Genomic DNA, 12,290 nt, shown 5'->3' with positions numbered 1-12,290 from the left:
TAGCCTTTCATAGGTGTTTGTTGTCTGAAACCTATAGTTTGGGGTGGATGGATTGCTACTTGTGACTTTTCTGAGCTGGATTTCTTAGACTTTCATAGGTGTTTGTTGTCTGAAACCTATGATTTGGCATATGTAATTTGCTATTTCTGACTTTTCTGAGCTAGGTTTCTTAGCCGTTCATAGGTGTGTGGTGTCTGAAACCTATGATTTGGGATGTGTGGGTTGCTATTTCTGACTTTTCATAACCGGATTTCTTAGTCTTTCGTAGGTGTGTGATGTCTGAAACCTATGATTTGGGGGTGTATGGGTTGATATTTTTTGACTTTTCTGAGCTAGATTTCTTAGTCTTTCATAGGTGTGTCCTTTCAGAAAATTATGATTTGGGGGGTATAGTTTGCTTTTTGGACTTTTCAGAGCTAGGATTTTTAGTCACTCATAGGTGTTTGTTGTCTGAAACTTCGAGTTTGGGATGAGTAATTGGCTATTTCAGACTTTTCTGAGCTAAGGTTTCTTAGTATTTCGTAGGTGAATGCCGTCTGAAACCTATGATTTGGGATATGTAAATTACTATTTCGGGCTTTTCTGAGTTAGATTTCTTAGTATTTCATAGGTGAATGCTGTCTGAAACTTATGATTTGGGATATGTAAATTACTATTTCGGGCTTTTCTGAGTTGGATTTCTTAGTCTTTCATAGGTGTGTGATGTCTGAAACCTATGATTTGGGATGTGTGTGTTGCTATTTTTTGACTTTTCTGAGCAGGATTTCTTAGCCATTCGTAGGTGTGTGTTGACTGAAACCTATGATATGGGATGGTTAATTTGCTATTTCTGACTTTTCTGAGCTAGATTTCTTAGCCTTTCATAGGTGTGTCCTTTCAGAAAGTTATGATTTGGGAGGTATAGTTTGCTTTTTGGACTTTTCATAGCTAGGATTCTTAGTCACTCATAGGTGTTTGTTGTCTGAAACTTCGAGTTTGGGATGAGTAGTTGGCTATTTCAGACTTTTCTGAGCTAAGGTTTCTTAGTATTTCGTAGGTGAATGCTGTCTGAAACTTATGATTTGGGATATGTAAATTACTATTTCGGGCTTTTCTGAGTTGGATTTCTTAGTCTTTCATAGGTGTGTGATGTCTGAAACCTATGATTTGGGATGTGTAGTTTGCTATTTTCGACTTTTCTGAGCTAGGTTTCTGAGCCTTTCATATGTATGTGTTGTCAGAAAATTATGATTTTGGGACGTGTAGTTTGCTATTTCAGGCTTTTCTGAGCTAAGGTTTTCTAGTATTTCTTAGGTGAATGTTGTCTGAAACCTATAGTTTGGGACGAGTAGTTTGCTATTTTCGACTTTTCTGAGCTAGGTTTCTTAGTCTTTCGTAGGTGTGTGCTGACTGAAACCTATGATTTAAGATACGTAGTTTGCTATTTTTGACCTTTATGAGCTGGATTTATTAGCCTTTCCTAGGTGTGTGTTGACTGAAACCTATGATTGGGATGAGTGGTTTGCTATTTTTGTCTTTTCTGAGCTAGATTTCTTAGCCGTTCATAGGTGTGTCCTTTCAGAAAATTATGATTTGGGATGTCTAGTTTGCTATTTGAACTTTTAAGAGCTATGATTCTTAGTCCGTCATAGGCGTTTGTTGTCTGAAACTTCTAGTTTGGGATGAGTAGTTTCGCTATTTCAGGCTGTTCTGAGCTAAGGTTTATTAGTCTTTCATAGGTGAATGATGTCTGAAACCTATGATTTGGGATTTGTAAATTACTATTTCGGGCTTTTCTGAGTGGGATTTCTTAGTCTTTCATAGATGTGTGTTGTCTGAAACCTATGATTTGAGATGGGTGGATTGCTACTTTTGACTTTTCTGAGCTGAATTTCTTAGCCTTTCATATGTGTTTGTTGTCTGAAACCTATAGTTTGTGATGACTAGTTTGCTATTTTTGACTTTTCAGAGCTAAGTTTCTTAGCCGTTCTTAGGTGAGTGTTGTCTGAAACCTAGGATTTGGTATATGTAAATTACTATTTCGGGCTTTTCTAAGCTAGATTTCTTAGTCTTTCATAGGTATGTGTTGTCTGAAACCTATGATTTGGGATGTGTGGGTTGCTATTTTTTTGACTTTTCCGAGCTGGATTTCTTAGCCGATCATAGGTGAGTGCTGTCTGAAACTTGTGATTTGAGATGGTTAATTTGCTATTTCCGGCTTTTATTAGCTAGGTTTCATAGCCTCTCATAGGTGTGTGTTGTCAGAAAATTACGATTTGGGATGTGTAGTTTGCTATTTGAACTTTTCAGAGCTAGGATTCTTAGTCCATCATTGGTGTTTGTTGTCTGAAACCAATAGTTTTGGGATGACTAGTTTGCTATTTCAGGCTTGTTCATTTTGAATTTCTGTCATGAAATGCAAGAGTTGGAAAATTAGGGTCTTAGTCCACCAGCTCAGTATTAGGGTCCCAGTCCACCAGCCTGAACGGTGGAAATTCACTAGCTCAGAATTGGGGTCTTAGTCCACCAGCCTGAATGGTGGAAATCCACTAGCTCAATATTGGGGTCTCAGTCCACCAGCCTGAATGGTGGAAATTCACTTTCTCAGAATTAGGGTCTTAGTCCACCAGCCAGAATGGCGGAAATTCACTAGCTCAGAATTGGGGTCTTAGTCCACCAGCCTGAATGGTTGAAATTCACATTAGACGACACAAAAACTTACACATACACACACAAGAAAACTTACACACACACACACCAAAACTAACACACACATGACTAAACTAACACACACACACAAAAACTAACACACACACACACACACACAAACTTACACAACCACACGAAAACTAACAAGCACACAGAAACTAACAAGCACACAAAAAATAACACACACACACACACAAAACTCTCACACACAAAAACAAAACATATATCTCACACACACAAAACAAAAAATAAAAACAAAAACAAACTTACACACACACACACACACACGCACACAAAAACTTACACATGAACACAAAAAAAACTCACACACACATGTACAAAAACATACACACACACACACACACACACACACACAAAAACTTACACACACACACACGAAAACTAACACACACACACACATGAAAAATTACACACACACACCAAAAATTACACACACACGACTAAAATTACACACACACACAAAAACTTACACACACACACACACACACAAACTTACACATGCACACGAAAACTTACAAGCACACAGAAACTTACATGCACACAAAAACTTACACACACACACACACACACAAACTCTACACACACACACACACACACGAAAACTCACACACACACACAAAACTTACACACACACAAAAACTTACACACACACACACACACTCACACAAAAACTTACACATGAACACAAAAAAAACTCACACACACACGCACAAAAACTTACACACACACACACACACACACACACACAAAAATACACAAACAAACACGAAAACTTACACACACACCCCAAAACATAAACACACAAAAACTTACACACACACACACACACACACACACAAAAACTAACACAATCACTCGAAAACTTACATACACACAAAAAATTACATTAACACAAAAAATTACACACACACACAACAGAAACACAAACACACACACTAAAAATCACACACACACACGAAAAAAATTACACACATACAAAAACTTACACACACACACACACACACACACACACACACACAAAAACTTACAAAAGACAACACAAACAATCTCACACACACACGCACACACACATACCCACACACACACAAACAAAAATAAACAAAACTTACACACACACACGACAAAACTTACACACACACAAAAACTTAAACATGCACACTAAAACTGACACACACACACATGAAAACTTACACACACACGTCAAAACTAACACACACACACAAACACACACACAAAAACAAAAAAACACACAAACACAGAAACACAAACACACACACACACACACACACAAAAACTTACACATTCACACGAAAACTTACATGCACACAAAAAATGACATGCACACAAAAACACACACACACACACACACACACAAAAACACACACACACACACACACACACACACACACACAAAAACTTACACATGAACACAAAAAAAACTCACACACACACGCACAAAAACTTACACACACACACACAAAACTCCACACACACACACGAAAACTTACACACACACACCAAAACAAACACACACACAAACTCACACACACACACACAAACACACACACACAAAAACACAAACAAACACACACACACACACAGACTTACACACACACAAAAAAACTCACACAAACAAAAAAAAACACACATACACACACACACACACACACACACACACAAACTTACACAAACACACAAAAAAAAACAAAGATCCACACGCAAAATCTGAGACACACAAAAAAATACACACACACACACACACACACACACACACAAAAAATTACACATTCACACTAAAAATTACATGCACACATAAAATAATAAACACACAAACGATAACTTACACTAACACGTAAAAACTTACACACACATGAGCTTAGACACACAAAAACTTACACACACACACACACAAAAACTTACACCTACACGCAAAACTTACACACACACACACACACACACAAACACACACACAAAACACACACACACACACACACACACACACACAAACTTACACCCACACTCAAAAACTTACACACACACACAAAAACTTACACACACACACGAAAACATACTCACACACAAAAACTTACACACACTCACAAAAACTTACACACACACACACAAAAACTTACACACACGCACAAAAACTTACACACACACACGCACGAAAACTTATGAACACACACGAAAACTACCATATCACAGTTACATTTTCTTAATTTTTCAAATTTCATTTTGAATTTCTATCGAGAAATGCAAGAGTTGGACTATTTCAGTAGTGACTTGCTGTGCTTTACCTTCTCACAGTTACATTCTCTTGATTTTTCGAAGTTCATTTTGAATTTCTGTCATGAAATGCAAGAGTTGGAAAATTGGGGTCTTAGTCCACCAGCTCAGTATTGGGGACCCAGTCCACCACCCTGAATGGTGGAAATTCACGAGCTCAGAATTGGGGTCATAGTCCACCAGCCTGAATGGTGGAAATCCACTAGCTCAATATTGGGGTCTCAGCCCACCAGCCTGAAGGGTGGAAATTCACTATCTCAGTATTAGGGTCATATTCCACCAGCCTGAATGGTGGAAGTTTACTAGCTCAGAATTGGGGTCTGAGCCCACCAGACTGACTTGTAGAAATTCACAGTAGACGAGGTTACGTGCGCACACACACACACAGAGAGAGACGACTTACCCACCTAGACAACACACACACAAAGAGACGACATCTAACCTTTTCCGGTGAGTCTGGTTAGGTTAGGTTAGGATAGATTAAGTTAGGTTAGTTTATGTTATGTTAGGTTAGACAACGTACGCTTCACTTAGGTGAGCTTAGGTTAGGTGAGAGACAGGCAAAAAGTTAGGTGTATGATTAGGTTAGGTTAGATTAAGTTAGGTTAGGTTAAGTTAGGTTAGGCTAGGTTAGGCTACGTACGCGCGCGTACGTAGGCTAACCTAGCCTAACCTAACTTAACCTAACCTAACTTAATCTAACCTAACCTAATCATACACCTAACTTTTTGCCTGTCTCTCACCTAACCTAAGCTAACCTAAGTGAAGCGTACGTAGGCTAACCTAACCTAACTTAACCTAACCTAACTTAATCTATCCTAACCTAACCTAACCATACTCACCGGAAAAGGTTAGATGTCGTCTCTTTGTGTGTGTGTTGTCTCTGTGGGTTAGTCGTCTCTCTCTGTGTGTGTGTGCGCACGTAACCTCGTCTGATGTGAATTTCAACCATTCAGGCTGGTGGGCTAAGACCCCAATTCTGAGCTAGTAAATTTCCACCATTCAGGCTGGTGGACTATGACCCAACTTCTAAGCTAGTAAATTTCCACCATTCAGGCCGGTGGGCTGAGACCCCAATAATGTGCTAGTGGATTTCCACCATTCAGGCTGGTGGACTATGACCCAAATTCTGAGCTAGTGAATTTCCACCGTTCAGGGTGGTGGACTGGGTCCCCAATACTGAGCTGGTGGACTAAGACCGCAATTTTCCAACTCTTGCATTTCATGACAGAAATTCAAAATGAACTTCGAAAAATCAAGAGAATGTAACTGTGAGAAGGTAGAGCACAGCAAGTCACTACTGAAATATTTCGACTCTTGCATTTCACGATAGAAATTCAAAATGAAATTTGAAAAATTAAGACAATGTAACTGTGATATGGTAGTTTTCGTGTGTGCGCATAAGTTTTCGTGCGTGTGTGTGTGTAAGTTTGTGTGCGTGTGTGTAAGTTTTTGTGTGTGTGTGTGTGTAATTGTTTGTGAGTGTGTGTAATTTTGTGAGTGTGAGTATGTTTTCATGTGTGTGTGTAAGTTTTTTTTTTTGTGTTTTTATGTTTGTGATTGTGTGTGTTAGTTTTTGTGTGTGTGTGTGTGTGTGTGTAAGATTTTGTGTGTGAAAGTTTTTGTTTGTGTGTGTGTGTGTGTAAGTTTTTGCGTGTGGGTGTAAGTTTTTGCGTGTGTGTGTGTGTAAGTTTGTGTGTGTCTAAGCTCTTGTGTGTGTAAGTTTTGACGTGTGTGTGTAAGTTTTCGTGTGTGTGTGTATAAGTTTTTGTGTGAATGTAATTTTTATTTTGAATGTGTAATTTTTTTTGTGTGTGTGTGTGTCTGTGTGTTTGTGTATTTTTTTGTGTGTCTCATCTTTTGCGTGTGGATATAAGTTTTTTTTTGTGTGTTTGTGTAAGTTTGTGTGTGTGTGTGTTTGTGTGTGTGTGTGTGTATTTGTTTTTGTGTGTAATTTTTTTTGTGTGTCTGTGTGTTTATTTTTTTTTGTTTGTGTTTGTTTTTGTTTTTGTGTGTGTGTGTGTTTGTGTGTTTTTGTGTTTTTGTTTGTGTGTTTTTGTTAGTGTTTGTTTGTGTGTGTGTAAGTTTTGTGTACGTGTGTGTAAGTTTTTGTGCGTGTGTGTGTGAGTTTTTTTTGTGTTCATGTGTAAGTTTTTGTGTGTGTGTGTGTGTGTGTGTGTGTGTGTGTGTGTGTGTGTGTGTTTTTGTGTGTGTGTGTGTGTGTGAGTTTTTGTGTGATTGTAAGTTTTTGTGTGAATGTTAGTTTTCGAGTGATTGTGTTTTTTTTTTTGTTTTTTTGTGTGTTTTTGTTTGTGTATTTGTTTGTGTGGGTGTCTTTTTTTGTTTGTGTGTGTGTGTGTGTGTGAGTTTTGACGTGTGTGTGTAAGTTTTCGTGTGTGTGTGTGTAAGTTTTCGTGTGAATGTGTAAGTTTTTGTGTGTGTGTTAGTTTTGGAGTGTGTGTGTGTAAGTTTTGTGTATGTGTGTGTGTGTGTGTGTGTGTAAGTTTTTGTGCGTGTGTGTGTGTGAGTTTTTTGTGTTCATGTGTAAGTTTTTGTGTGTGTGTGTGTGTGTGTGTGTGTGTGTGTGTAAGTTTTTGTTTGTGTGTTAGTTTTGTCGTGTGTGTGTGTGTGAGTTGTAGTGTGTGTGTGTGTTTTAGTTTTGTGTGTGTGTGTAAGTTTTTGTGTGAATGTAAGTTTTTGTGTGTGTGTAAGTTTTCGAGTGCATGTGTAAGTTTTTGTTTGTGGGTGTGTGTGTTTTTGTTTTTTTTTTTTTCTTTTGTTTGTTGTGTGTTTTATTTTTCGTTTTTTTTTTTTTAATTTTGTGTGTGTGTGTGTGTGTGTGTGTGTGTATGTTTTTGTGCGTGTGTGTGTGAGTTTTTTTGTGTTCATGTGTAAGTTTTGTGTGTGTGTGTGTGTGTGTGTGTAAGTTTTTGTGTGTGTGTATGTTTTGGTGTGTGTTTGTGTTTTTTAGTGTGTGTGTGTGTGTGTGTGTGAGTTTTGTGTGTGTGTGTGTGTGTATTTTTTTGTGTGCATGTAAGTTTCTGCGTGCATGTAAGTTTTCGTGTGCATGTGTAAGTTTGTGTGTGTGTGTGTGTGTGTAAGTTTTTGTGTGTGTGTGTAAGTTTGGTAGTGTGTGTGTAAGTTTTGGTGTGTGTGTGTAAGTTTTCATGTGTGTGTGTGTGTAAGTTTTAGTGTGTGTGTGTGTAAGTTTGTGTGTGTGTGTGTGTGTGTGTGTGTGTGTGTATGTTTTTGTGATTGTGTGTGTGTGTTTTTTTTTGTGTTCATTTGTTATTTTTTGTGTGCGTGTGTGTGTGTGTGTGTAAGTTTTTTTGTGTGTGTAAGTTTTTTTGTGTGTGTGTTAGTTTTCGTGTGTGTGTGTGTGTGTGAGAGTTTTGTGTGTGTGTGTGTGTGTAAGTTTTTGTGTGCATGTAAGTTTCTGTGTGCTTGTTAGTTTTCGTGTGCTTGTGTTAGTTTGTGTGTGTGTGTGTGTGTGTTAGTTTTTTTGTGTGTGTGTAAGTTTCGTCGTGTGTGTGTAAGTTTTGGTGTGTGTGTGTGTAAGTTTTCATGTGTGTGTGTGTGTAAGTTTTTGTGTCGTCTAATGTGAATTTCAACCATTCAGGCTGGTGGACTAAGACCCCAATTCTGAGCTAGTGAATTTCCGCCATTCGGGCTGGTGGACTAAGACCCTAATTCTGAGCAAGTGAATTTCCACCATTCAGGCTGGTGGACTGAGACCCCAAGATTGAGCTAGTGGATTTCCACCATTCAGGCTGGTGGACTAAGACCACAATTCTGAGCTCGTGAATTTCCACCGTTCAGGCTGGTGGACTGGGACCCTAATACTGAGCTGGTGGACTAAGACCCTAATTTTCCAACTCTTGCATTTCATGACAGAAATTCAAAATGAACAAGCCTGAAATAGCAAACTAGTCATCCCAAAACTATTGGTTTCAGACAACAAACACCAATGATGGACTAAGAATCCTAGCTCTGAAAAGTTCAAATAGCAAACTACACATCCCAAATCGTAATTTTCTGACAACACACACCTATGAAAGGCTATGAAACCTAGCTAATAAAAGCCAGAAATAGCAAATTAACCATCTCAAATCACAAGTTTCAGACAGCACTCACCTATGATCGGCTAAGAAATCCAGCTCGGAAAAGTCAAAAAAATAGCAACCCACACATCCCAAATCATAGGTTTCAGACAACACATACCTATGAAAGACTAATAAATCTAGCTTAGAAAAGCCCGAAATAGTAATTTACATATCCCAAATCCTAGGTTTCAGACAACAATCACCTAAGAACGGCTAAGAAACCTATCTCTGAAAAGTCAAAAATAGCAAACTAGTCATCCCAAACTATAGGTTTCAGACAACAAACACCTATGAAAGGCTAAGAAATTCAGCTCAGAAAAGTCAAAAGTAGCAATCCACCCATCTCAAATCATAGGTTTCAGACAACACACATCTATGAAAGACTAAGAAATCTCACTCAGAAAGGCCCGAAATAGTAATTTACAAATCCCAAATCATAGGTTTCAGACATCATTCACATATGAAAGACTAAGAAACCTTAGCTCAGAAAAGCCTTAAATAGCGAAACTACTCATCCCAAACTAGAAGTTTCAGACAACAAACGCCTATGACTGACTAAGAATCATAGCTCTGAAAAGTTCAAATAGCAAACTAGACATCCCAAATCATAAGTTTCAGACAACACACACCTATGAACGGCTAAGAAATCTAGCTCAGAAAAGACAAAAATAGCAAACCACTCATCCCAATCATAGGTTTCATTCAACACACACCTAGGAAAGGCTAATAAATCCAGCTCAGAAAGGTCAAAAATAGCAAACTACGTATCTCAAATCATAGGTTTCAGTCAGCACACACTAACGAAAGACTAAGAAACCTAGCTCAGAAAAGTCGAAAATAGCAAACTACTCGTCCCAAACTATAGGTTTCAGACAACATTCACCTACGAAATACTAGAAAACCTTAGCTCAGAAAAGCCTGAAATAGCAAACTACACGTCCCAAATCATAATTTTCTGACAACACATACCTATGAAAGGCTAAGAAACCTAGCTCAGAAAACTCGAAAATAGCAAACTACACATCCCAAATCATAGGTTTCAGACATCACACACCTATGAAAGACTAAGAAATCCAACTCAGAAAAGCCCGAAATAGTAATTTACATATCCCAAATCATAAGTTTCAGACAGCATTCACCTACGAAATACTAAGAAACCTTAGCTCAGAAAAGTCTGAAATAGCCAACTACTCATCCCAAACTCGAAGTTTCAGACAACAAACACCTATGAGTGACTAAGAATCCTAGCTATGAAAAGTCCAAAAAGCAAACTATACCTCCCAAATCATAACTTTCTGAAAGGACACACCTATGAAAGGCTAAGAAATCTAGCTCAGAAAAGTCAGAAATAGCAAATTAACCATCCCATATCATAGGTTTCAGTCAACACACACCTACGAATGGCTAAGAAATCCTGCTCAGAAAAGTCAAAAAATAGCAACCCACACATCCCAAATCATAGGTTTCAGACATCACACACCTATGAAAGACTAAGAAATCCAACTCAGAAAAGCCCGAAATAGTAATTTACATATCCCAAATCATAAGTTTCAGACAGAATTCACTTACGAAATACTAAGAAATCTAACTCAGAAAAGCCCGAAATAGTAATTTACATATCCCAAATCATAGGTTTCAGACAGCATTCACCTACGAAATACTAAGAAACCTTAGCTCAGAAAAGTCTGAAATAGCCAATTACTCATCCCAAACTCGAAGTTTCAGACAACAAACACCTATGAGTGACTAAAAATCCTAGCTCTGAAAAGTCCAAAAAGCAAACTATACCCCCCAAATCATAATTTTCTGAAAGGACACACCTATGAAAGACTAAGAAATCTAGCTCAGAAAAGTCAAAAAATATCAACCCATACACCCCCAAATCATAGGTTTCAGACATCACACACCTACGAAAGACTAAGAAATCCGGTTATGAAAAGTCAGAAATAGCAACCCACACATCCCAAATCATAGGTTTCAGACACCACACACCTAAGAACGTCTAAGAAACCTAGCTCAGAAAAGTCAGAAATAGCAAATTACATATCCCAAATCATAGGTTTCAGACAACAAACACCTATGAAAGGCTAAGAAATCCAGCTCAGAAAAGTCAAAAGTAGCAATCCATCCACCCCAAACTATAGGTTTCAGACAACAAACACCTATGAAAGTCTAAGAAATCCAGCTCAGAAAAGTCAAAAGTAGCAATCCACCCATCCCAAATCATAGGTTTCATAGAACACACGCATATGAAAGACTAAGAAATCCAGCTCAGAAATGTCAAAAATAGCAAACTACATACCCCAAAATCATCGGTTTCAGTCAACACACATCAACGAAAGACTAAGAAACCTAGCTCAGAAAAGTCAAAAATAGCAAACTATTCATCCCAAACTATTGGTTTCAGACAACATTCACCTACGAAATACTAGAAAACCTTAGCTCAGAAAAGCCTGAAATAGCAAACTATACATCCCAAATCATAATTTTCTGACAACGCATACCTATGAAAGGCTAGGAAATCCAGCTCAGAAAAGTCGAAAATAGCAAACTACACATCCCAAATCATAGGTTTCAGACACCACCCACATATGAAAGACGAAGAAATCCAACACAGAAAAGTCAAAAATAACAAACTACATATCCCAAATCATAAGTTTCACTCAACACACATCAACGAAAGGCTAAGAAACCTAGCTCATAAAAGCCTGAAATAGTAAACTACTCATCCCAAACTATTGGTTTCAGACAACATTCACCTAGGAAATACTATGAAACCTTAGCTCAGAAAAGCCTGAAGTAGCAAACTACACATCCCAAATCATAGGTTTCAGACAACACACATCAACGAATGACGGGTGCACGGGAGAGCCTTTGAGGGTCTGTGTGTCCCTTGAGGGTCGGTGGTCCTTTGGGAGCTCGGGGGGACCTTGGGGGATCGGTGGAGGGGCTGGGGGGGGCCGGGGAGGGCATGGGGGGGTCTGGGTAGGCCTGGGGGGCGCCGGTCGGGTCTTGGAGGGCCGGGGGGACATTTGGGGACCGTTGGAGGGCCTTTGGGACCCCGTTGGTCCTTTGGGAGCTCGATGGGCCTTTGGGGACCGGAGGATGGCCTTTGGGGCACAGGGAGGGCCTTTGGGTGCCTGAGGGACATTTGGGGACCGGTGGAGGGCCTTTGTGACCCCGTTGGTCATT

At 38.8% G+C, this 12,290-nt stretch overlaps 1 protein-coding gene across 4 annotated transcripts in view; it reads left to right on the top strand.

Annotated features, from left to right (window-relative positions):
• GckIII (Germinal centre kinase III) overlaps positions 1–12,290 on the top strand; it is a 303,196-nt gene that overhangs the window by 220,262 nt on the left and 70,644 nt on the right. The window lies entirely within an intron of this gene.

This window comes from Artemia sp. Qi Xiang Cuo, chromosome 18 (genome assembly GCF_049724085.1).
Source record: "Artemia sp. Qi Xiang Cuo chromosome 18, ASM4972408v1, whole genome shotgun sequence".
Lineage (NCBI taxonomy): Eukaryota > Metazoa > Arthropoda > Branchiopoda > Anostraca > Artemiidae > Artemia > Artemia sp. Qi Xiang Cuo.
Note: the sequence above shows the minus strand (reverse complement) of the source record. Positions and strands in the feature narration are given on the sequence as shown.